The sequence below is a fragment of the Puma concolor genome, chromosome A1 (assembly GCF_028749965.1).
Source record: "Puma concolor isolate L17-30 chromosome A1, mPumCon1.1.hap2, whole genome shotgun sequence".
Classification (NCBI taxonomy): domain Eukaryota; kingdom Metazoa; phylum Chordata; class Mammalia; order Carnivora; family Felidae; genus Puma; species Puma concolor.
Window position 1 is genome coordinate 84,991,270 of NC_141667.1, and position 24,537 is coordinate 85,015,806.

Here is a 24,537-nt window from a genome sequence, read left to right on the forward strand (position 1 = left end):
TATAATTTTTACACAGGAAGGAAAACACTGTATTTTCTTTCAGTTCTGTCCATCTTCATTTCCTTCTCAGGCTACGGTTGTATCATCATTGCTCAGATGATGATGACTTCCAGGAGACAGAAAAGAATTAACAATCACTTAATTATTAATCCCCTGTAATTGGAACTGAAGACTATAAAATGTAAAGGATGAGAAGAGAGCAGACTGGCAGAAAGGGAAGGAAGGAGGGCTGTGGGGACTGCTTCGGTGTTAACCCTTTAATTAAGCAACTCCTTTGACCTCACTCTTGACTGTCTCTCTGCGGCCAGCCTCCCCTGGTGCTTCTGCAGGGAGGAGGAGAGATGTGTAGGTCAAACTTGGTCATGGGAGGGGGCTGTGGTTTCCGGGTCTGGCTGGAGGCCCAATTCACACGTGAGGTACAAGGTCGAGTCAGGTCAATAGGAACCAGCCTAGGCAAGCAGCAGCTGCTCTATTGCTTTGAGTGCTTTTCAATTTGGAAGAACCGAGAAGAGCAGCTTCTCTCTGAATCATTGCTTTCCCAGGCTTATGAATTTCAGAACCTCTTGTACTTTCTCCATTGCTTTCCAAACACGGGCTTGTTTCAGGCTTCCCTGCACACAGATTGCAGTGATGTGGGCAAACAATTTTGACAAGTTATGCAGCTTTGAGAAAAAGCACTTTAAGCTTACAAGGACATGCACTGTTGTTGGTCTCTTTGCGGGGGTGGTGGTAGGAGCTATGTCGGTGAGCACCTGAGAGGCAAATCCGGGTCCGGAGGCCCTCCAGTGCCTTGGGGCCCACGGTGTCAGTGAGCATGCGTCTGACATTCTGTGCGGACCTTATCATCAGATATGTAACCATCAGACGGTCATTGTCTGTCTGGGCTCTGGGAAGAAGAAAAGAGCATATGTCATCCATGGTTTTTCACTCATACCTTCCACATTTAAGTTCCAAAATCTTTTAGCGAACACCATTTGTATGCAGAGTGCTGTGGAAGGATGAAGAACCGACTGAAGATCGTCACTCTGTCTCTTGGGCGCTTCCTTCAAAACTGGGACTGGAAGTTCATGAATGCTGATATAAAGGCTTATGAAACAGCAGAGAAAGGACAAGTGAATACTTCCTAAAGAGGAAGAGTAGACAGGACACTCTCCGTCGCTTCCCACTCTGTTTTCAAAGGGGCTGGGGTTCTGCAGCAAACTTCCCCAGTTTTCTTTTTATAAGGTTTTCTGCCACCTACTAATTGTCTTCAGCCTCCTCTGGTTGATCTTGTTCTGGGTTTGCTCTTGTGCAAGGTTGTGGGTCTAATCATTAACTTGAAGCCTACATGCTCCTTGCCTTCAACGAGTAACTCCTCCCACCAAGGTGGGCCACTGTGGGGAAGGAAATCAAATGTCTTTAAAAAATTTTTTTCATATTTATATTTGAGAGAGAGAAAGAGCACAGGGGAAGTGCAGAGACAAGGAGACATAGAATCTGAAGCAGGCCCCCTAGGCCCTGAGCTGTCAGCACAGAGCCCGGCGCAGGGTTTGAACTCGCAAGCTATGAGATCATGACCTGAGCTGAAGTCGGAGGCCTAACTGACTGAGCCAACCAGGGGCCCCAGAAATCAGGTGTCTTTAAAGACAGCAAAAGAAAAAGTGAATTGAATGAATTTGAAATAAGCTCTTTAAAAGTAAGAGATTACAACAATCTGAGGACTTCTAAAATTTTAAATTAAGGACTCTATAAATGTACACAGCACTTTACTGAATACATAGGACAAATGATAAAATAAATGCGAACACTATGTTTTGACCAGTGAAAGGAAAAAGAAGGTAGAGGGAATGTTTGTATAGGAAAATGAAGAACTTAGAAAAGAGGCAGATCCAACTTTAATGTTTTCCAAAATCTTGAAAAACAAGTTCTGCCTAGCAAGGCAGTGTGTGTAGCTCTGAGGTCACATGTTGCTTTGGAAAGACCACAGCTTTGTGACCAGAGAGACCGGGTTCAGCTCCAGGTGTTCTGGGTAATCATGAGCAAATGACTTAGCTACTTTCAGCCTCTGTTGCTTCATTTGTTTATAACAAGCAATACGAAAAACGTGCATAAAGGACTTGGCACAAAGCAGCCCCTAAATAAGTGTTGGAAGCTCCCTCGCTAGAGACTACATTTCCCAGCCTCCCTTGCAGCTAGGTGTGTGTCTTCGTGATTAAATTTTGAATGTGAGGGGAAGTGATTAGAGCAGTCACTGCCTCACTTGCTGAGAAGAATTACTCATACTAAACTTCCCTTGTTTCTTATACCTCTGGGATAGAAACAGATTTGAAGGTAACCCCACTTTGACCAGGCAGATGAGGACAATGGTCACTCAACAAAGTCAGGATCTGGGCTGATGAATGGTCAGAGCTACCCCTTCAGCTGAGATTGGGTGGACCATGATGTCAGAGAGACCAAAAGTTGTATCTCATTGTTAGAGAGAAGCCGTCATAGTGGCTTACTTTTACCTTAACTAATTTCCTTTTTAAAAAAGTAGTTCCTTTTTAAAAAAAAGTATTTCCTTTTTTTAAAAAAAGTATTTCCTTTTTAAAAAGAAGCATTTCCTTTTTAAAAAAGGATTTCCTTTTAAAAAAAAGTATTTCCTTTTTAAAGCATTTCCTTTTTAAAAAAAGTATTTCCTTTTAAAAAAATATTTATTTTTGAGAGTGTGCATGTGTTGGGGAGGGGAAGAGAGAGAAAGAGAGAGAGACAGAGAGACAGAGAATCTTAAGCAGGCTCCTGCACTGTCAGCACAGAGCTGGAGGTGGGGCTCAAACTCACTAATGGTGAGATCATTACCTGAGCTGAAATCAAGAGTACGAGGCTTAACTGACTGAGTCATCCAGACGTCCCCATACACAAGTATTTTAGACATATTTTGGTGGGATAGTCACCAGGTAACAGGAAGCTTCTGAAAACAGGCATTGAGGATGTCCAGAACTGGAATCATAAGACACAAGCTCATGGGAGACACAGGTATTTCCTCTTCCTGAAGATTCTCTGCCTTGGCCTTCAAGTTTCATGATTCTCCCCACCCCACCCCTTGTCAGGTGAGTCAATGCCAGCTCACAGTGGGGACAACTCCACGGCAAAGGTGTGAGTGGGAGAATCTGGGGGTAAGTGGGGTAAGTGGCCCTCTTCAGGGGTGCATATCTCCGTGGGATTGTTAATGCTTAAGAGGGGAGCCAGAGTTAGGTGTCCCTTGAGACGTGTATTGCTTTCAAGGGAGTATCACAGTTCTTGTCAAAATAATGCTGTGTAAGAGTTTATTGTAGGCAGGACAATGGCTCCCCAAAGATGTCCAGGTCCTAATTCAAAGAACTTGTGAGTATGTTAGGCTACCAGGGAAAGAGGAGTTGGGTTTGCAGATGAAATTAATGTTGCTAACCACCTGACCTTAGGGTGGAGCGATAACCCTGTATTATCCATGTGGACTCAATGTAATCACATGCATCCTTAAGAGTGGAAGAGGAATCAGAAATAAGAGGACCAGTGAGGTGGGCAGTGTGAGAAGAACTTTTTGTTCTGGGCTTTGAAGATGGAGGAAGGGGGCCATGAGGCAAGGAAGGTGACGGGCCTCTAGGAACTTGTGGCTGAATGTATTCTCTCACAACTCATACATTTTAATCCTAATGGCTAATGTGATGTGGCATTAGCAGGTGGGCCCTTTAGGAGGTGATTAAGTCACGAGGGTGGAGTCCTCATAAATGGGATTAGTGCTCTTAAAACGAGACCCCACAGAGCTTCGTCAGCCCTTCTGCCATGTGAGGACACACCAGGTAGTCTGTGACCCAAAGAGAACCCTCACCCAACCGTGCTGGTCCTCTGATCTTGGACTTGCAGTCTCTAGAACTGTGAGAAATAAATTTCTGTTGTTTATAATCTCTCCTGTCTGTGGTATTTTGTGAGAGCAGCCTGAGTAGACTAAGATAGAGCTGGAAGAGGCAAGGAAATAGATTCTCCCTACAGCTTCCAGAAGGAACACAGCTCTGTTGACACCTTAATTTTAGCCCAGTGAGACTCATTTTGGACTTCTGATTTCCAGAACTATGAGATAATAAATCTGTGTTGTTTTAAGCCACTCCGTTTGTGGCAATTTGTTACAGTTGCTACAGAAAACAAATACACTGCCCTAATAATTATCACCGGTGATTACCAATATTTGCAGATTTAGTCCTCAGACTCCATTCTCTGGGACAGATAATTTTCCAGCAGCCAGTTCGGGAAAGAAATTGGAACAAAACCCCCAAGACGGACAAGTAGCATTGCTCCGTTCACTGTGTGGCAAATAAAGCTGTTTGCCTGACCCCAACTTTTTCTCACTTTTACTTTGTGTCTGGTCTTTGTCTGTTTGAAAGAGAATCACATGTCTTTCACAGAAAGGTATGACCTTTATGTATACCCATTTATAAAAGTGTGGTGGGTTGAGAATCACTAAAATATTATGGAAAACAAAAACCAGCATGGTTTAGGATTATTTCAGCAAACCAGCATGGTTTAGGATATAAAATTAAAATCAGTCATTTATTATAATAGTATGAAAACCAAAGAGATTTTCACATGGTAGCTTAACCTTCAAACATAACCATTTAAGCAGAGTATGTCATTTATTATTAAACATGGTCAAGCATGCAAAACTATAATGCTACCAATCTGAAAATCTAACTTAAATGTCCATGCCATAGGGTAGAGTTTATTCCTAATTTAGGACTCTACACCGTAATTATTTAAATACAATGCCTGGCAATCAACGATGCTGGAATCAAAGGACACCTTCCATTAGCCAAGGTTGTTATTCAGGGTTTAAACCTTAGGCTTTTAGAGAAGCAGAAGAAATAAAATAGCAGCACCTGGTTTCCTACGTTCCAGAACTTCTAGTAACTAGAAATCAACTAATACTGTTTAGGGAGGCCAATGAGAGAAGTAAAAAGAGCCGATTTGTACTGTCTTGGGAGTGAAGCTCAGAGTTTCAGTCAGAGATGTGTGTTCGAGAAAAATGCTAGTAAAAAAACAACACTGTCTCCCCAACATGTGCAGCAGCTTAATACAGAAAGCTATTTTTATTGTATAACGTGAAGCATAATTGTTTTGAGCATTTTCTTAGAGATTCTGTAACTAAAGAAAAATAGAGTACAATGGACTGTGTTTAGTGACACAGACACGTCTTTAGGTCTGCTTGGAGTCTCTCCATTTCTGCACACATGTCGGGGGAAACAATAGAGAAATGACAAGTGGAGATTTTGAAAACAGAGAGAATTTAGGGAATTAAGAAAGATAATAGCTAATGTCAAAAGGTGCCAAGGAAACTGCCTATAACGTTTAAAAACATGTTGCTTTTTAGAGACCTAGAAAAAGTGAAGGCGATAAAACCAGAAGACCTACTCCATCAATTCTGTAATTGTTTTATTTAAAAGCCCATCTCTGAAACTTCGACAGCTTTCTCATGTGCTCTCTGTAATATTTATTGAGTTAAATCTCTCTGTTCACCTCGGGGAATGTGTACACTTTTCCAGGTCACTGAGGCAATGATTCCCTATATGATGCTCCGAAGTCTGAAAAGCTAAATCTGCTTCTGTGTTCATTTGATCTCTGTTACTCTAGTTAATCAGAAGTTTATGGAGGGATCTAAAGTGCCAGTGCCACCATTATAGGGTTGTTTTAATTTTCCCTGGCATTTTAGACTGCATTTTCCCATTACGTCTTGGGATGCTGTTGCTATTGTATTGAACATTCTAGTTTTCAAGGAAGAACTTGTATAGCGTGAGACCCTAGATATCTCCATCTAGGAGAGACGTACCCCAACAATGTGTTTCTTATACATTCTATGTATAAAGAGCGAATAGAGAGAAACCTTCACCCGAGTCAGCAAAGGTAGGCACAATCATTTAAATTTTACAAAATATCTTTGCAACTTTGGGTCTTCAAGCTCATTTGGACCTCATTATTTTCACATCAGTAAATATAATTTTGTTTTTAATTAAGACAGAAATTTAGCAGTAGTTTCTTTTTCAGACTTTTTCCCCCCAGGCAGCACATTTTCCAGGTGGTGCCTCTGACCACCGTAATCATTTAGAGCGAACTTTCTTTAACAATATCAGGGTGCCTTCTGATTTTGTTCCTTCACTATGGACACAACTGGTTTTGACCTTTCACTATCTCCAATGTCTTGACGTCTTCAACGCTGACTGAACATCTCCACCTGGATATGATAATAGTATCCAAAATCAGTTTGTTTAAAACCGAACTCACTATCTCACTCCTTATCTCCCATCCCCCAAATTGGTTCCTCTTGCTGTTATTAATTTACATCACCATCTACTCATTTACCCATTCTGGAAGCCTGAGAGGCATTCTCACATCCTCCACCTCCTCCACACGGTTACAGAGCCCTGTGGATTCCAACTCCTCCTTATCTCCTGTTTCATTCCCTCTGCTCCTCTTTGGCTCCTTTGCAGCTGTCTTAACTCAAGCTAACATGAGTGCCTACATTCCTTTACTAGTCTGCTTAGTTCCCTGCTTCCAATCGAAGCCCTTTCCATTCTATCACCTACCTGGAAGTCGGATAGATGTATCTGAAATGCAAATGAAATCTTGTTACTTCTATTTCAAATTCCTTGGTGGCTCCTATAGGACTGTGCTCAAATTCCTTCATGGAGCAAACAAGGCTCTTTAGGATTTGACCTCCATCGATTTTCCCAGATTAGTTTCCATTACTATTCCTGCCCCCATACATCGAGATAGCCAGCCCTACGCTGCTGCTTACACGTCCCCGCAAGTCCCTGCCAATACACACCCCTAGGTCTTCGAAGTCGCTAGTTCCTCTGCTTGGAATAATCGCTCCCTTCCCACCTTCCCAAACAGAGATCTCCCCCTTTATGTCATCATTGGACTTAATTAATACATAGCATACAAAGTATTTATTTTCTGTCTTCTCTGCCGTTTACTATCCTTTAAAAGTTTTATCATTTGTCTTTCTCCTTTAAGTCTTTCATCCACTTGGGATTCATTTTTATGCGTTGTGCGATACAGAGGTTCAACTTCTTTCTTCCCCCCATATAGATAAGCAATTGTCCAGATAACACTTATTGACACATTTCCTCCCTGACCTACAATGTTACTGCTTCACAACTCAAGTTTATATGCAGGTGTGTATCTGCCTGCAGATTCTATATTCCATTCCTTTTCTTCCTTATGTTCTGGTTCTGCACTGTATTAACTAATGTAACTTGATAATATATATTTTTTTGGTATCAGATAGGGCAATTCCCCCATCCTGTTTTTTGTCAGAATATTGACTTAGATAGTTTTAACCCTTGATCTTCCATGCAAGGTTTAGAATTGACATGTTGAGTTTCACCGAAAACCTTTGGAAATTTCTTAGAATTGCCTTTAGTCTACACATGAATTAGAGGAGATTTCACATCTTTGTAGTGTTCAGTTATTGTATCCATGAAGATGACACATTTCTCAAGTTTTTCATATCTTCTTTTATGTGTTCCAATCAAGTTTTATAACTTTCTTCATAAAAATATTACAAACTTTATAATTAAGTCTGGGTTTTTATACACATTGTTGTGTTATTTAAGAATCATGGTAGTTTTCTCTCTTCCTTTTGAATTCTTTTTGCTTAACTTTTCCCAAGACCTTTGATACAATGTTAAGCAGAAGTTGTCACAGAGAGAAGCGTTGTCTTATTCTTCATCCCGTGGCTTCTAACAAGATTTTCTATTTGTCCTAGGTTTTATGTAATTTGAATACAAGAGGTTAGGTGGTTTGTTGTTGTTGTTGCTATTTAAAAAAAGTCTTGCTTAGTGTTTTTAAGATTCTTGAATATGTGGGTTGTCTATCTGTCCTTAAAATGGAAAGTTCTTCACCATTATCAGTTCAAGTATTTTTTCTTCCTTCTCTTAGTTCTTCTGGTGTTATAATTATGAATTGGTTGTACCTTTTGAAGTTGTCCCATTGTGCTTAGAAGTTCTGTTCTGTCTCATTCTGTTTTCTCTTTGCATCTCAATTTGAGAAGTTTCTATTGACCTATTTACCTCAAGTTTGCTGATTGTTTCTCAAGTGTGTCAAGTCTACTGATGAGCCCATCAAGACCATTCATCATTTCTTTACTGTGTTTGCAATTTATAGCATTTCCTCTTTATTCTTCCTTAAGGTTTCCACCTCTTCACTTAACATTACCCATCTGAATCTGCATGTTGTCTCCTTTTTCCATTAGAGAGCTTGGCATAATAATTGTAGTTCCTTTAAATTCTCTGTTTGATAATTCCATTAGGTCTGCCGTATCTGCGTCTCATTCTGATGACTGCTTTCTCTCCTCAGATTGTGTTTATCTCCAGATTGTGCTTTTTTCCCCCCTGTCTTTTGGCAACCTTGTAATTTTTTTGTTGTTGTTGTAAGCAGAACATATTGTATCAGATAACAGAGACTAATTTAATAGGCCTTCAGCCTGTGGACTTACGCTACTCTTGCTAAGAGTTGGGTTGTGTTTAACGTGTGTTGTAGTTACCGTTGCAGAGTCCTCAGATTCCTCCAGCATCCTTGTTTTTGTCTCTTCTCTTTGTCTTGGGGCTTCCCTATGTACCGCTCCCCAGAGAGATCCTGTGTCTTGTAGCTTTTTTGGCTGAAATCCACTATTATTTTACTGAAACCCAGTAGATGCTGTGGTGGATGAGGAGGAGTATCGTAATTTATTTTTTAAAGTAATCTCTCCACCCAGCGTGGGGCTCAAACTCGTGACCCTGAGATCAACAGTTGCATGCTTTACTGGCTGAGCCAGTCAGGCACTCCAAGTTAAGCCTTATGTAATCTTTTGATCAACTCTTAGTCTTTTAGTGAGCCTGTGTTCAGGGGCTATGGTCTTTATAATTATTTCTGTCCCTCCTCCAGTGGTTTGCTTTTTATTTTCCCTGCTCCCTTCCTCAGGTGTAGCATTTTGAATCCATTTCCTTGACACCCTGTCACCTGTTTGCTATGGTTTTCATGTTTTCCTCTTGAATGAGACAGGAAGGCTGGAGGGGGGCTGGAATAGGGAAGAGTTCCTTTCCCCTATCTGGGATAAGGTTTCAAAATCATGCTAAGACAAAGTCCTTTGCCTTGGAGAGTAGCCCTATTTTTTTTTTTTTTTTTATATATGAAATTTATTGTCAAATTGGTTTCCATACAACACCCAGTGCTCATCCCAAAAGGTGCCCTCCTCAATACCCATCACCCACCCTCTCCTCCCTCCCACCCCCCATCAACCCTTAGTTTGTTCTCAGTTCTCAACAGTCTCTTATGCTTTGGCTCTCTCCCACTCGAACCTCTTTTTTTTTTTTTTTCCTTCCCCTCCCCCATGGGTTCCTGTTAAGTTTCTCAGGATCCACATAAGAGTGAAACCATATGGTATCTGTCTTTCTCTGTATGGCTTATTTCACTTAGCATCACACTCTCCAGTTCCATCCACGTTGCTACAAAAGGCCATATTTCATTTTTTCTCATTGCCACGTAGTATTCCATTGTGTATATAAACCACAATTTCTTTATCCATTCATCAGTTGATGGACATTTAGGCTCTTTCCATAATTTGGCTATTGTTGAGAGTGCTGCTATGAACATTGGGGTACAAGTGCCCCTATGCATCAGTACTCCTGTGTCCCTTGGATAAATTCCTAGCAGTGCTATTGCTGGGTCATAGGGTAGGTCTATTTTTAATTTTCTGAGGAACCTCCACACTGCTTTCCAGAGCGGCTGCACCAATTTGCATTCCCACCAACAGTGCAAGAGGGTTCCCGTTTCTCCACATCCTCTCCAGCATCTATAGTCTCCTGATTTGTTCATTTTGGCCGGAGAGTAGCCCTATTTAGTGGAGATGTCTCTGAGTACATTTCATGAGGATTACTCTTACCCTCCCCCTGCCAGAGCCACACGGGAATCTTTCTCCAGTTTTCAGATGCTCTTGTAAGACCTGTTGGGGTTGCTGGAGAGAAAGCCCATTAAAATCTAGGGGGACCAGTCAAAGACCCTGACCCTAGGAAAAATTCACCTCGGAGTCTGAAACTCTCATGCCTACACTTCTCTTTCAGCAGTTGTCAAAATTACTATTTAATTGTTCCTATCAGTTTAAGGCTCTAGGAACTTCTGCTGTAGCAAAGCAAGTCTCAACTCTCATATCTTTCTGGATGTGCCTCCCCCGAGGTTTTGGGGTGGTAATTTGTCTCACAACCTCCGTTGTCTGATAGATCCAAGCAAAGTTTTTGATTTTCACTTTGTCCAGCTTTTTCTTCTTGTAATATTGGGAGTCACATCTTCCAAGCTCCTTACCGCTTGAAGCTGAAACCACAATTGGCAACTTTTTATTCTTGATAGAAGCTGAAACGATGATGGTATATTTTGTATAGAGTGGTTAATTACGTTTACTAATATTTTATTTGGAATTTTTGAATCTATGTGCATGAATGAGATTGGCCTGTAATTTTCCTTTCTCTTACTGTCCTTGTTTGCTTACAGTATGAGAGTTTTATGAAATCACATAAAATGAATTGTCCCCTCTTCCCTGCCTTTTCTATTCTCTGGAATTGTTTGTATAAGACTGGGATTATTCCCTGAAAATTTATAAAAATTCTCTGTTGTGTTCTTTGTGGGAACAATTTAAACTTTACTTCAGTGTTCTTTATGGTAATAGGACCATTCGGGTTGTTAATACTTTTTTGAGCATGTTAAGTTAAGTTATTGCTTTCTGGAAATTTGCTCATGTTGTCTAAGTCATCAAATTTATGGGCATAAAATTATTCATTACATTTTCCTGTTGATGTATCTGCTGTTTTCTCTTCTGATGTCTTGTCCGTGTAGGAGGGTCATAACTGGGCTGAAGGTTTTCTTCATGAAACTTCTCTGGTAATTCAATATGTGATTAGGTCACAGCTAAGTTTTAGAAAATGTACTTCCTGTCACTCTCTGATCAGGGTCATCTGTTATCAACTCTAAGAGTTATATCAGCTGCCAAATGTTTTCTGTCATTCCGTGGGATATGTTGGGCCTTAGCCTAGACTGTGTGTGGGCCTGTACATTTAAAATGTCTTTAATAATTGGATCTTTTTGATTTCTTAACATTTGATGAAGATCTCTGCAACCAATTTGGCTAGAGTCTGCATGAGGCAGTCCAATTCAGAGGCTGCATTTAGACACAGCCTGTGAATCCAAAGTAACATGAGCAAAGTTCTAGTCACGCCATAGTTTGTGGCTGCCAAAATGTGGACACGGAAGCAGTTATTTTAAAACTTGATAAGCAACACAGCATTTTGGAGGACTGTGGAATAAAATGAATGCTTCTAGTTGCCCAATTGGAAAAGCATTTGCATGATTATTTACATCCTTATAATTGAATGCCCTTTATCTGATCATAGGATGTATGTTTTGGGTAAGAGTTCTCTTTAAAAGCATAATTTATATTTTAAGTAAGGTAATTTCTTCAAGCAAGATTTATGTTCTAGGGATTTTTCTATGTTTAGTACTTTATTCTGGTGAGATTTAGTAATCTTTTTGCTAAAAAATGAGGATATATTTAATTTTTATCCCCTTTAAAATATAATTTATACACAAATACAGGCTATCTATCTATCTATCTATCTATCATATATTTAGATACCTAGATGCCTTAATATAATATTTTTATATTTTTTGAGGGGTGGGGTATAATTTATACATAAGTTAAATTGGGAAGTTGGAAACTTCTTCGGTGTTCATGTAATGTTTAATTTAAATTATTTCCAACCACAGCCTAAGTCTCATGCTGCTATGGACAATCTGTGTTTCTTGGTATATGTTCCAACATTTTATTTAACAAAATAGAAATAGAAGAACAAATATAAAGGCACCAAATGTGAAGTATAGCTAGAAGGCTTTGACAGACATAACAGCAAAGCTACTTCATCTTTACAGCATTTGATTCAGCGACATTGTAACTCAAAAGATTTCATCTTTGAGCATTTAATTCTGTAATTTAAAGAACAACTCAACACAACATAAAAAGGAGAAATGTCCAGTTCGATCCTCATGCACACAAGTTGAAAAGTATGAAGTACATCAGCTCTAGCAAATTCAATCTTTATCTGATTGTGATTATTGCAGAAGAACCCCCTCTTGATGCACCAACCACCTTCCTCATTTGGTCAAATTCAAGAGTATTAAGTCTGAGTCATCTTGGAAAAATAATTATTAACGACTAAAAAAATATATGGTACATTGATAAAATATGGTATCTTCAGATCTTCAAGACACATTTATAAATAAAGCGAACTGGTTAAAAAGCTAAACTTGCCCTCCAATTGGTGGATAAAACAGAGACCTTAAACATTAGAAAAAACTATCAGGCAATAAAAAATTTCGACAAGGCAAATAGTTTATTTTACACTCTCTTTACATAGATATCTGAGAACACAAAAGATAAATGCGAATAGTTTATTGGAAGGTGAAATCTCAGGGAAGCAACAGTGAGGGGCGAATATAAGGTAGGCAGAGAGGGAAAAGAGTAAGTCCAATGTGGTACGTTGTGGAACTGCCACAAAGGAACAATTATGGTTGTTAGGTCATGCAGAATGTCTCCAAAGGGGTTGTATGGAAGGGTTGACTGCAGAGATAGGGAGTTTCCTCTGACAGCTCTTTGCCACCTCCTGTATCTTATTGGTCTAAATTAAAGGAATGAGCTCCTGTGACTTCTGGGACTGCTTGGAAAGCTGGGCTTCCTCCTTGCCAATTGGTGATGTGTGTGGAGCTTCTGCTGGCTTTTTGCATCACAGGAGGACCTATAGCTTTGCTAAGGGAGCCCCCAGCAGAAAGCAAGAGACTGAGCAGAGGCCAGGGCTGGAGGACGGTGGTTGGAGGGAGAAGGCAGGATTTGGGATGGTGCTTAAATTCATTTTTGTTATTAGTACACCTGTTAAAAGAGTGTGTGGATGCATGTTTGTGCAAGTGATGAATTTACGGATACACATCAGTCTGATTTTCCAACCCATGAGGGTTAGGAGTAAATGTAAAAATGGAGGGCAGATTGTTCCTGTAGAAGAGCGGGTTACAGAGCCTAAAGGAAGAACCCAAATCATGTCAAAGTTAAGAAGCCTTTAGGTGTTTTACTGGGAGCAAGGGAAATTTCAGAGTAAGGCCAAAGTTTCTGAGTGGCATTGTGTTGGCATAAACCTGGAAGGAATGGAGCTGGCAGAAGGTTGTACTGAAGTAACGTCTTTGAGCAACACTGGCCAAGAGGCTGACCTGTGGCAGGAGCCTAAGAAGAGTAGCCAAATGAGAAGGCAAACAGCAATTGGGACAGTCCTGTCCCTCCCCATGGACTTAGTGACAACTGTGCAGGCATAGTCCCACCTAACCCGTTTTCCACTCATTTCTGATGATTGGTTTCTCAACTAGGCATATATTCTCCATCTTGTCTGTAGAAGTTTAAATCTTCTCAGCCTTAAAGAAATGGAAGAACTTGTGCAGGCCCATAGATGAACAAAAACAAAGTCCCCGTCAAGACCAACACACAGAGGTGTCAGAGTATAGGAAACTCAGGAATAGCAAATGATTAGTGTAGAATGATTAGAAAGGCAATCTACCAACTGACCAAATCAAGATATTCTTCTTTTTTGTCTACCTGGTTTCTGTCATGTCGACCTATTTGATGCCAGGAGCGTTATGTGGAAATACTGTTGTAAAAGGAAGGACCCTCTGTATTCACCTTATTCATTTTAGGATGATTTTGGAATTTTTCTCATATTTTATATCTGGCTGTCAGCTTTAAGAGGATATGATCAACCAGGTGGATGGTGAGACTAAGTTTAGTTATGGTATGAGCATAGTAGCCTTCTTACATGCCATTTTTGAATGATGGGGTTCTTTATAGTTTCAGCATGTGTTAGATAATAATGATTTCTAGACCAACAATCATTATCACATAAAATGCTTCCTAATCATTCATCTATAACATGTTGAGAATCTCTTTTATCAAACTGAATTAGAGATTTGCTTATGGAAAATAATTTAGAATATCGTTTTGTTCCTGTGCTCACTGGCAAATTTAATGCAGTCTATTAAATAATAAATAAATGCAAATGAGACCTTTTCAATAATAGTCAATGTTAAAATGTTTTAGTGCAAAAGTCTTTTAGGGGGTATTTATTTATATTGTTGCAAAAATACTTTTTTTCTGTTATTTTAGAGTGAGAGAGAGTGCAAGTAGGGAAGTGGGGCAGGGAGAGAGAGAGAGAAAGAATCTTAAGCGGGCTCTATGCTTAGCATGGAGCTTGACACAGGGCTCAATCCCATGACCCTGGGATCATGACCTGAGCTGAAATCCAGAGTCAGATGTTCAACCAACAGAACCAACCAGGCACCCTGCAAAAATACTTTTTAAAGTCAAGAAATTATTTTTTGGGGGACGAATATGAAGATCTTATCATCAATTACCTCTGTAACTGCAAAATGGAGAGTTTAGAAGTTCAACCTTGGGTCATGAGAATGAAACACCACTTTCCAGGGGCGACATTTCAAGCATCTTGACATTACCAAATTACTGATATATCCATTTTCAACTTCAAAGAGGACTTTTGGATTATAAAGGTAGTATTTGTGGAAATAGCAGTAGTTCATAGGACATATGGTGAAACTGAAAAGTGCTCCCCTCTCCCTTTGCTCAGCCAAACTTGCTCTGGGTAGATCTTCTCTGCTCTTGGGATGAAATATGTGTTAGATCCATGACTTTCCCATTTCTTCCCAGAAAATCAAAAGCCTTCTAGTCCCTTTAGTCATAAAACTAACTCTCTTTTCAAGGTCCATGTAATAGCAAAACTTGATACTTCATATGAAATTAAGTCTTTTTCCCTCCCTCAGCTTGAACCTGTTCTGGTTGAAGGTCTGCAGTGGCAGCCAGGTATGCAGAACAACTCTATTATCTTATATTTCATTTCTTCTCTCCCTGCCCATCCCATTTGGTTGCCTTGTACCTCCAGGGTTATGAGGGGGATTGAAGGGAGGGAATTTTCAGGAAATCCCTGATATTGGGGTTCTCTGGTCTCAGTGGTTGTTTGAAGCTGATTTTTTTTCTTGAAGGGGCACATTGATGGGTCTCTGTAATTCATCCATCAGCCATACCTGGGTAAACTTCCTGTGACATAGACAGTGAGTCTTCTGTCTTCCAGCTGCCTATTTTTAATTTTTCCCTCAGTTTCAGGGCATGTAGTAGTTCATCGTTTTCATCCCTTGGAGAGTCAGGTCACCTTTTTAAGCAGTCCTCTTGGACAAAACTTAAAATGGTTCCAGACTGGTTTTCTCATTCATGGCCAACATCTGATTTGTGCAAAACTCTTACACATTCTTGGCTCTACCCCCATGTTTGTTATCCCAATTTACTTCCAATAAGGCTTTCTTTCTTGGCTGCCGTCAGCCATTTCAGCCAATTTCTTCCTTGTAGGATTTTTTTTCCTTTGTGACACGATGACCAATTTATTGGGTCTCCAGGGGAGAAACAGCAATCTCCTCCCACGTGACTTGAGGTCAGAGGAAAGCAGCTTTTTTCCTTCTTCCCTAAGGTAGTGGGAAGGAAATACCATAGTTTCCAACACGTTTCTCCAAAGACATTTTCTTCAATGACCTCATTTTTTTAAGAGTTATTATCATTATTTTTGTTTGTTTTAGAGAGAGTGGGGGAGGGGCAGAGGGAGAGAGAAAGAGAGAGAGAGGGAGAGAGAATCCCAAGCAGGTTGTGCATTGTCAGAGTGTATTTGGGGCTCAATCTCCCAACCATGAGATCATGACCTGAGCTGAATCAAGAGTCAGACGTTTAACCAACCGAGCCACCCAGGTGCTCCTTTAGTGGCCTCTTAAATCTCAAACTTATTATACCTTCAATGGATGGGCTAAATGTCACAAAATGGCTTTAGCCAATGATGTCTTTTTTTGCATGTCAAAATGCATACTGCTTACATGTAAAAGTAGTTGAACACTTCACTCTGGAAACCGGGAATATCTGTGATCCAGACCAGAAACTACAATAGAAATGGTCCACCTTTAACATTCTAGTAAATCAAGTAGACTCAAGCTAAGAGATTTATGCTCATATTCATAGTTTTTTCTCATTATGTATGGATTTAGTAAAAATTGTGTTCAGAAATATTAAAATTCATTAACAGAATAAGAAACCAAACAGGGTGCCCCAAGACTGTATTTGCATGTCTTACTTTATTAACAGTTCAGGTTACATATTTGAAAATAATACCTGGGGCACCTGGGTGGCTCAGTCAGTTAAGCATCTGGCTCTTGATTTCAGCTCAGGTCATGATCTCATGGTTCATGGGACTGAACCCCGCATCCAGCTCTCTGCTAATAGTGCAGAGCCTGCTTAGGATTCTCTCTTTCTCTCTCTCTGCCCCTCCCCAGCCCACACACTCAAAATAAGTAAATATACTTAAAAAAATAATAAAGAATGACCAAATTAAAAAAAAAAAAACTGTTTTAAAATCAGTTGTATTTGTTTGCATTAGCACACATTTGTAGAATTCAAGTTCAGACCAGACACAATGCAAGAGATAGAAACAAATACGAGTGAGAGAGTGCTTATTATTGTGGAATGGGGCTAGGCAGGCATGCAGTGGTAGGAGGAAAGCCTGGGAGTATCCAGACAGAGAAAGACTGTAGAGTTGAATATGAATCTGGAAAGCAGAAGTAAGATTTGGCTTAGAGTTATACAGCTGGAGTAACTGAATGATGATCTTTAAGAGGAAAAGCTAAAAGCAACAAAATAAAATGTTTCCTCGCTTTTTCTTGGAATGACCTACATAGGCAGGACCTAAGTGGAAATCAGGTTGGAACTTGTGGTGTGTTTTCCTTGGAAATAACTAAGGGTAGATTCTTAGGCCACTCACAGCATAAAAACGACTCCATATAACCTTTTCTATGTGATTTTTAGAATAAGAAAACACTTGAGTTCTAATTTAGAATGCCAAAAACGATCTCCCCTTGCCCTGGCTACAGAAGTGGGACTGGTCGTTGTTCATGAGAAGCCCACATTCCTGAGGAGCTGGGTAAATTAGATATACTAGCAATTATTCCTATATATTCCTATATTAGGAACTAGTAATCAGTTAAGCCTCAACACGTGTATGAGTGAGGGTGTCTTTCTGGGTCAGTCTTTCCTCAGTTCTTAGTTGAGGGAAATGTAGCCACCACCTGGAGAGAGCAGAATGGTCAAGGCTGGTGGAGCTGTGTGGGCTGGTGTACATGGGGTCCTTGTGGACTGTGGACTGTCTACACCAGAAGTTTATTATTCTTTCATCTCCCTAAATCCTCTGAGAATTTCTGAAGTGGATTTTTTTCTTTCTGCAAATGAACATGTACAGGTTTTGTGTAAAGTTTCAAAGGGCTTCTGGAACCTCTTAAAGCTCATCTATGGGCCTCCCTTTTCATACTATAAAAACAAAGCATTCAGTCTGTTCTCATCAAAGAAAGCTTATGTACCTATGTCCAAAGGAAAAGTATACTAGAATTGTAAAGGATAACATTTTAAATATATATATGTCTAAGACCTACAGGTAAAAGCATGGAAAAAATAAGAGTGGCTTCCAGAAACAAGGATAGAGAGAAAAGATAGATCCATACAATGTCAATGTATCAATTTTAAAAAGATACCGTAGAGAGAAGTTAATGTACTTATAAATGAAGGAGATACAATAAACAGAATAACTCCTTTAAAAAATTGTGTCTCTAGTAAGAAAAATAAAAAATAGACTTTAGTCACCTAGGAAGTACAGGAGACATTACAAGAATAGCCACTTCCCATGGGTGAATAAGGAAATAATTTTTAAAAACTGTAAGAATTCCAAATCAATAGGCCTGAATAATGGATTCTTAAGAGAATGGCCATTATTCTTACAGAACCACTAATAATTATTTTTGAAAATGAATTCTAGAGGCCAGATGATTGAGATGTATGTAAAATAATTATATTTTATGTTGATAAATACGTACATACCATTCTTATGTTCTCCAAGGACTTAATTTTTCATTTATTAGTGCTTCCTCCTGGAAAACCCTTTGAGATATAATTGTCATTGATTCTGAAAATAGCTAAACCCTGGAAGTACGGCCCTGTGTCCATTCTTTCTTTATACCGTGTAGCCCTAATGAACATGGAAGGTGTTAGGTGACATCAGAAAGAAGCTCTTCAGGGGTTACTGTCTAGATATGGATTTAAAAACATCAGACATATTCAGAAGTAACATTAAAGTGTGATCAACTGGGATGAGGAATACAACCAAATGAAGCTAGCAACTCGAAGATAATTTCAATTTATTAAAATACAGAAATTTATTAAAAGATAAGTATAACATTGAAATCTTGGAGTAATTCTGGAAGAGAAGTTTGACAGGCACTTATATTGTAAGTCATTCATCCTATTGGTGTGGGTGGTTTCAGGATCTGGACATTTTAGGGAGATATTTCCACACTAAACTAAATACTTCATACTAAACGTGTTTCCACCCTAACCAGTCACCTGGAGGGGAAGTGGTAGTAGTTTTTATTGAGCAAGTTACTTAGGTGTAGATAGATGGTACAGTCGGTGGGGAAGTATACTGCAGAGAAGACAATGATGGGACTGAGATTAAATGGGGATAAACCTGTGGCAGTAAATCTGATATGTATCAATACTTTGCCTATGAAGTGGACAGAATGGACAAATGTGTTTGTAGTCTGAGGGTGAACGGAAAGATCTGGTCATACTTCTGAAAATTCTTAAGCACCAGAATTTGGTGTGTGAAGCAACATATCTTAGGATTTGTCAAACAAGAAGAGAAAGATTATGAATGTTTATCTCTAATGCCAACTGTCCAAACTGAAACAAGAAACATCTGTCAAATTATTTTCATTCTACTTTTAATGCTATTTTCTTGTTTCAGTTTTTTCCAAATAGAATGTGACAGAATGTCAATGAGAAAATCCTTGATATCACACCAGAACACTGGACTTCTTGAAGTTGCTATGGGTCTTGAAATAAACTATTTTTGGATTCAGATATTATGACTGGGGAGTTTCAGACAGTAATCTTTCTCTAAACACCCTCAACTGTCTTCATAAATTTTTATGGTTGTGATAGTGAATGAAGATTATCAAGTTGACCTTGATATATATATATATTTACCAAGCAAATTATTACACCTGACAGTACTTGGTAAATTGAAGTATCTCTTTAATCTTAAGCAAAGCTGTCAAAAAGGAAATAATGACTCTCAACACCTTGAAAAAAATGTTTAATAATCAATTTATATTTAATAAAAAATGCTTACCACTCCAGATAGCAATTGAACATATAGGTTTTGTAAAATCTTGACATGTTCAGTAAACTTTTGTTGAGCTTGAAAATATGCAATGATTTGATTAGACTGTTGTCAAGTTTTTCTCAAGCAGAAGAATTACTTACCTACGTATCACTGAAATTAATCTAAATGATATTGAAAGAGTCATTTAGTTTGTGTTGAAACGCCACTTGTCAAATATATAAAGTGAAAAAAACCTAATATACCCTAATTGACAAATACTTCTTTTTCTTTAAACTTCTGCTTTAGGGAGGTATAGAATCAGAACAAACCTGCACAAAATTCCAGAAAAAGCCAAAAGCAGAATGTAGTTCTTCAAAGGAAACATGAGAACCAGATTGCCCACTGTAAGGTGATCATCTCCCCTCTTTCGCTCTTGTGTTTCCAGCCAGTGACTGTCCTGACAGCAGCTTAAAAAATATGGTATCCGTAGAAACTTAAAGTCATAGAGTCAAAATATTAATAGAAGATCCTGCAAATCAGTCTTGGGCCCACTGATGTGAAGGGGCAACTCTAGAGCTTCAGGCTAACTTGTTGCTGATTCTCATCCTTTGATAATTAAAAAAGGAAACTTTTGAACCCTCTTGCAATTAAGCATGTACATAGTCTACTGCATATATTAATCAAATCTGTTATGAATGCCCCTCAAAGCAAAGAATGTTCTTTCTCCTATAACTATAAATGTGTGTGTGTGTGTGTGTGTGTGTGTTTTAAGGAAAAGAGAAAAATTACTAAACAAGATTATAGAAAAATAAAAATTCTTTTCATGGAGTTATTTTTGTACCTTAGGAGTAACAGGAGGTGGTTAATTCTGAACATTTATTTGTAAATTTATACCAGCTTGGCCCTGGGCAAGTTCGCAAATTTTCTTTCCTGCCATTGGGTCTGACTGAGGAACTTCCATTTATAGAATCATATGTGCTGTAACTGGTCCTTGGGGTCACCCTGGCAACCACACAGTCCCCCGCCACATTTGTGCTTTGCCAATGAGAGGGACAAAATGGAGGATTCTAATCTGATGCTGAAAAGGAAAAAAGAAAATGGGACAGGATTTTGAAATCAAGTGAGCTGATTTTACACCCCTCCCAAAAGACTTCGGTTAAAATCAGGTGATCCAGGGGCACCTGGGTGGCTCAGTCGGTTAAGACTCCGACCTTAGCTTGGGTCATGATCTCATGGTTCTTGAGTTTGAACCCCTCATCAGTCTCTGTGCTGACACCTCGGAGCCTTGAGCCTGCTTACGATTCTGTGTCTCTCTCTCTCTGTCCCTCCCTCACTTATGCTCTGTCTCTCTCCCTTTCAAAAATAAATAAACACTAAAAAATTAAAAAAAAATAAAATCATGTGACTTAATCAGAAATGGAATACTTGTTCACTATTCCAGAAATAGAATAATAGAATGTCATGCCCTAGTGGTTTTGTGATGAGAGGTGAAATTTAGAAATGCAAATATAAAAGGTTCAGAGTAAACACTATACCCAGCTTAGGAATCCAGACTATCCTGGTTTTCAAGGAACTATTGTCCAGGAGTAGCAAGAGTGATTTAAGCCAGAAGAGTATTGTGAAAAATGCCTTAAGTAAGAGTTCTCAATTTTGCACGCCCCTCCCATGATATTTGTCCTCTTGCCTGACAGGTGTCTCTGTTTTCTTTTTCTTGTTTACTTGGTAAGTGAAATGACGATTACCCGAAGGACAGCATTTACAAGTTAAGGGCAAAATCTTAAAACATATGCAAAAATGAAATAATTATCTTTTTCTTGATTATAATAGGGACAAAGGGGAAATACATTTCGGTGCTGAGAAAATACAGTTTTACCTTCCACTTTCGCGTTTTTCCTTGTTAATACAAAACAGCACCCCTTGGAGACCCTAGTTCCTAATTCAGAGTTCCATTAATCACTGAACAGGAGCCATTCTTTCAGTCGAAGGATGAAAGACCCTTGGTATTCCTGATTTTATACAGACAAGGACATCTTTTGTAGACTCGAAAAGAGCCCTTGTAACCCAAAGGGGGAGAAAAAAAAAAGAAGAAAAAGGAACTCTGGGAGTCTAGTCGAATAGCAGTCTAAAAATTTATGTCAGCATTAGAGAGTTTAAGGCATATACACAATCAGAATTAGAGCTGTTGGTCAAATGTTTATTTTCAAAGAGAATAACCTAAAATATTTGTATCTACCCAGATGTAGGCTCTGTCCTTTGCAATACCAACAGGGCCGGCAGTATTCTGTCAGCAGGGTATTTGAAAACACTTGGGATCCATTGTAATGTTTAGTCATATTTCAACATTACTGATATGGCTGGTAATGTTAATGATAACAAATTGAGTTTGAAAAGGTTGTATTTCAGTGACTTTTGCTCTGGTTGAAATGCCACAAAGAGGTAACTTTTTTTTTTTTTTTTCCTCCATGAAACTGTGATTTAAGCTTTGCAAGTTGAGGTGTGTATATGTTGATGTGTGCAGGATCCGGAATAGTGTCCCCACTCAGTCTAATCACATCTTCTTGTTCTGAGCTTACCCCCTGCCTTTCAGTATTGGACAAAGATGGTTAAAGGAAACTAGGACAGAAGAAGGATTGGGAAAGATGGAGAGGAGAAGGGCAGAAGAGGCAACAGCAAGTTTGGGTGGAGGGGAGAAGTCAGAGAATGGAATTAAGACTGCCCCTACATCCACAACCATTTTCTTCCCACTCACCACACCAGACAATACCAGTCAGATTGGAAGAGGCAGGAGAACAACAAAACCAAACCAAACAAAACCTAAATAAATAAATAAATAAATAAATAAATAAATAAAACAAACTCAGAAAGGTCACAGAATGCGGTGTGGCTTATCTGTATTAGGAATGACCTGAATTTTGGTTTCTGTACAAGTCAGAAAAGCTCCTATAACCCACAATCCTTTACATAAAATTCCTTGGCAGTTGCCACTGCAAATCTTCTGGTCTTTTCCTGTCTCCGAGAAAGAATACTATAAATGCAACTGCTGTCAATCATGGAAGCCTGCCTCAAGGTTATGCCAGGTCAGATCTGGAAACCCAAGGATCAGTGAGTGAGGTGTTGATGGCAGGGTGGGTGGCAAATGTGAATGGAAAGAGCTTGAAATTTACAAGCTGCTGTCACAGGAAGATTAGGGCTAAAAGAAGGCATAAGTTTGAAAGAGAAAAGTCAGAATGAAGGGAGATCAGGAAGTGGAGGACTAAAGGAAAAACATGTTGTGGTTTTATTACAGAAAGCTTCACAAATTAAAAACTCAGCTAAGAGATGTAAATTTATAGCAAACACAATTGGTCCTTCTAGCATGACCAAATAATATTCCATCTTCCTACAGAATTTCTCCCTTATTACATGCAATTTGCCTGTTTCATAGAAAACCTGTCATTTCCCTGGGTTGCAGCATCCAGTCTGTCTCAGCTATTCCTCACTTTGCTGTTTAGAATTAAATTTCCTGTTCATCACAACAAATTATATATTATTAAAAAGGATGCATGTGAGTCACCCAAAATACATACCTGGAACTGGAAAAAAATGAACTAGGATGTAAACGAAAGAAGAAGAAAGAGAAGAGAGGCCAGTCACATCTTCTTGCCTTCCAGCTTTCCTCTGTTTTCCTACATTCTACCCTAACTCTCGTAGGACTGCTTGGGATGCCCAGCAAATCACCATAAACTATTGAAAATGCTTCTCTCACAACCTGTTTCCAAGTTCTCAACATATTTTGACAAATTAATAAGTTTATAGTGAACTCTGTCAACAAACTTTACCTAAGATGATTTTTATGCTCCGTAATTTACAAAATACAAGTATTGACTCCTCTTTTCAAATAATGAAAAGTATTTCCAGTAACGGAAAGAAGAGGTATTTATCATCTCTCTTTCTTCTCCAGGAAACAGCCATCAGGGTTATTCAATGGCAGTTGAGAACGGGTGTGTATAATTGATGCAGTTTGATACTTCTATTTTTAGTATAGAATACACCTCAACAAAATGTCTTAATGTTCAGTAACTTAATGGCAGAATTGTCAACCAGATTGTTCCCTACCCAGCTACTACAGTACTTCTATTTCAAAAGACATTTGAAGGCATCAAAGATTCGATTTGTATAACTAAACCTAATCAGTCATTCTTTGGGACTGAAACAGCTACAATAACATTGATAATAGAATGGAAAAGTCTAAAATCTATATGAAACATCATTGATATTTTTTCTTTAGTTTCCTATAGATAACATTATGATCAACCTATTTGAAATATGCAACAGATCATTTCTCTCCTGTTGTTGATATTAGACGGGACCAGGAAAATAGAAAGTCTAGGACTGATTAATGATTTTTTAAGTTAATGAATGTCAGTGGCAACAAAGGCTACAGGGATCACACACTAAGGAGACAGAAGTATCTCCCTAGAGCCAAACATTCTCTTGACTTGCCCTGCCAAAATAATTCCTATAATAATAGAATGTTTTAAGTCTATGAAATTCTGAGCATGAGGAATTTCTTTCTTTCTTTCTTTCTTTCTTTCTTTCTTTCTTTCTTTCTTTCTTTCTTTCTTTCTTTCTTTCTTTCTTTCTTTCTTTCTTTCTTTCTTTCTTTCCTGGAACAGAAGGATGTTTGTGATGGCTCCCACAAAACAGTCTCGCAGATCTTTGTTCTGAGCTCTCTTCCCTGGGCTTCTGGGACTGTATGTTCTGTGATTTTCCAATGCCTTTCTGGCAGTGGCTTCTCAGCTTCATTTCTGAGTTCCCCGTCTCTCGATGGCCCTTACATGATGATGCTATCTCTTTTCCGCTTTAGGTCCTCTTCACCTCTCATGACATCTGTGTCCTTGGGTCTGTTCACCCATAATCGTGGTTAATATGCAGACCAGGAATTCTCATCACATGAGCAATTCTAGTTCAGCTCTCACTCTTGGTGGTTGGATGTGAAGGTCTGTTGGACCATCCTGCCTGGTGCTCTGACGGCCACTTAGAGTCAGTGTGCCACTACCAGAACTCAGGAGCTCCACTCGCTGGGTTTGTGTTCCCTCACCTCAGATGGCACTGTCACCCATCCTCTGGCTAAAGCATACTCATCCCAATTTTGCCTTCCCTCTCAGTGCCCACAGTCAATTAACCACCAGTTTTTGTCTGTTCTCTCTCTCCAACATGTCTCCATTCTGCCTGCTCCCCCAGCCCCATCACT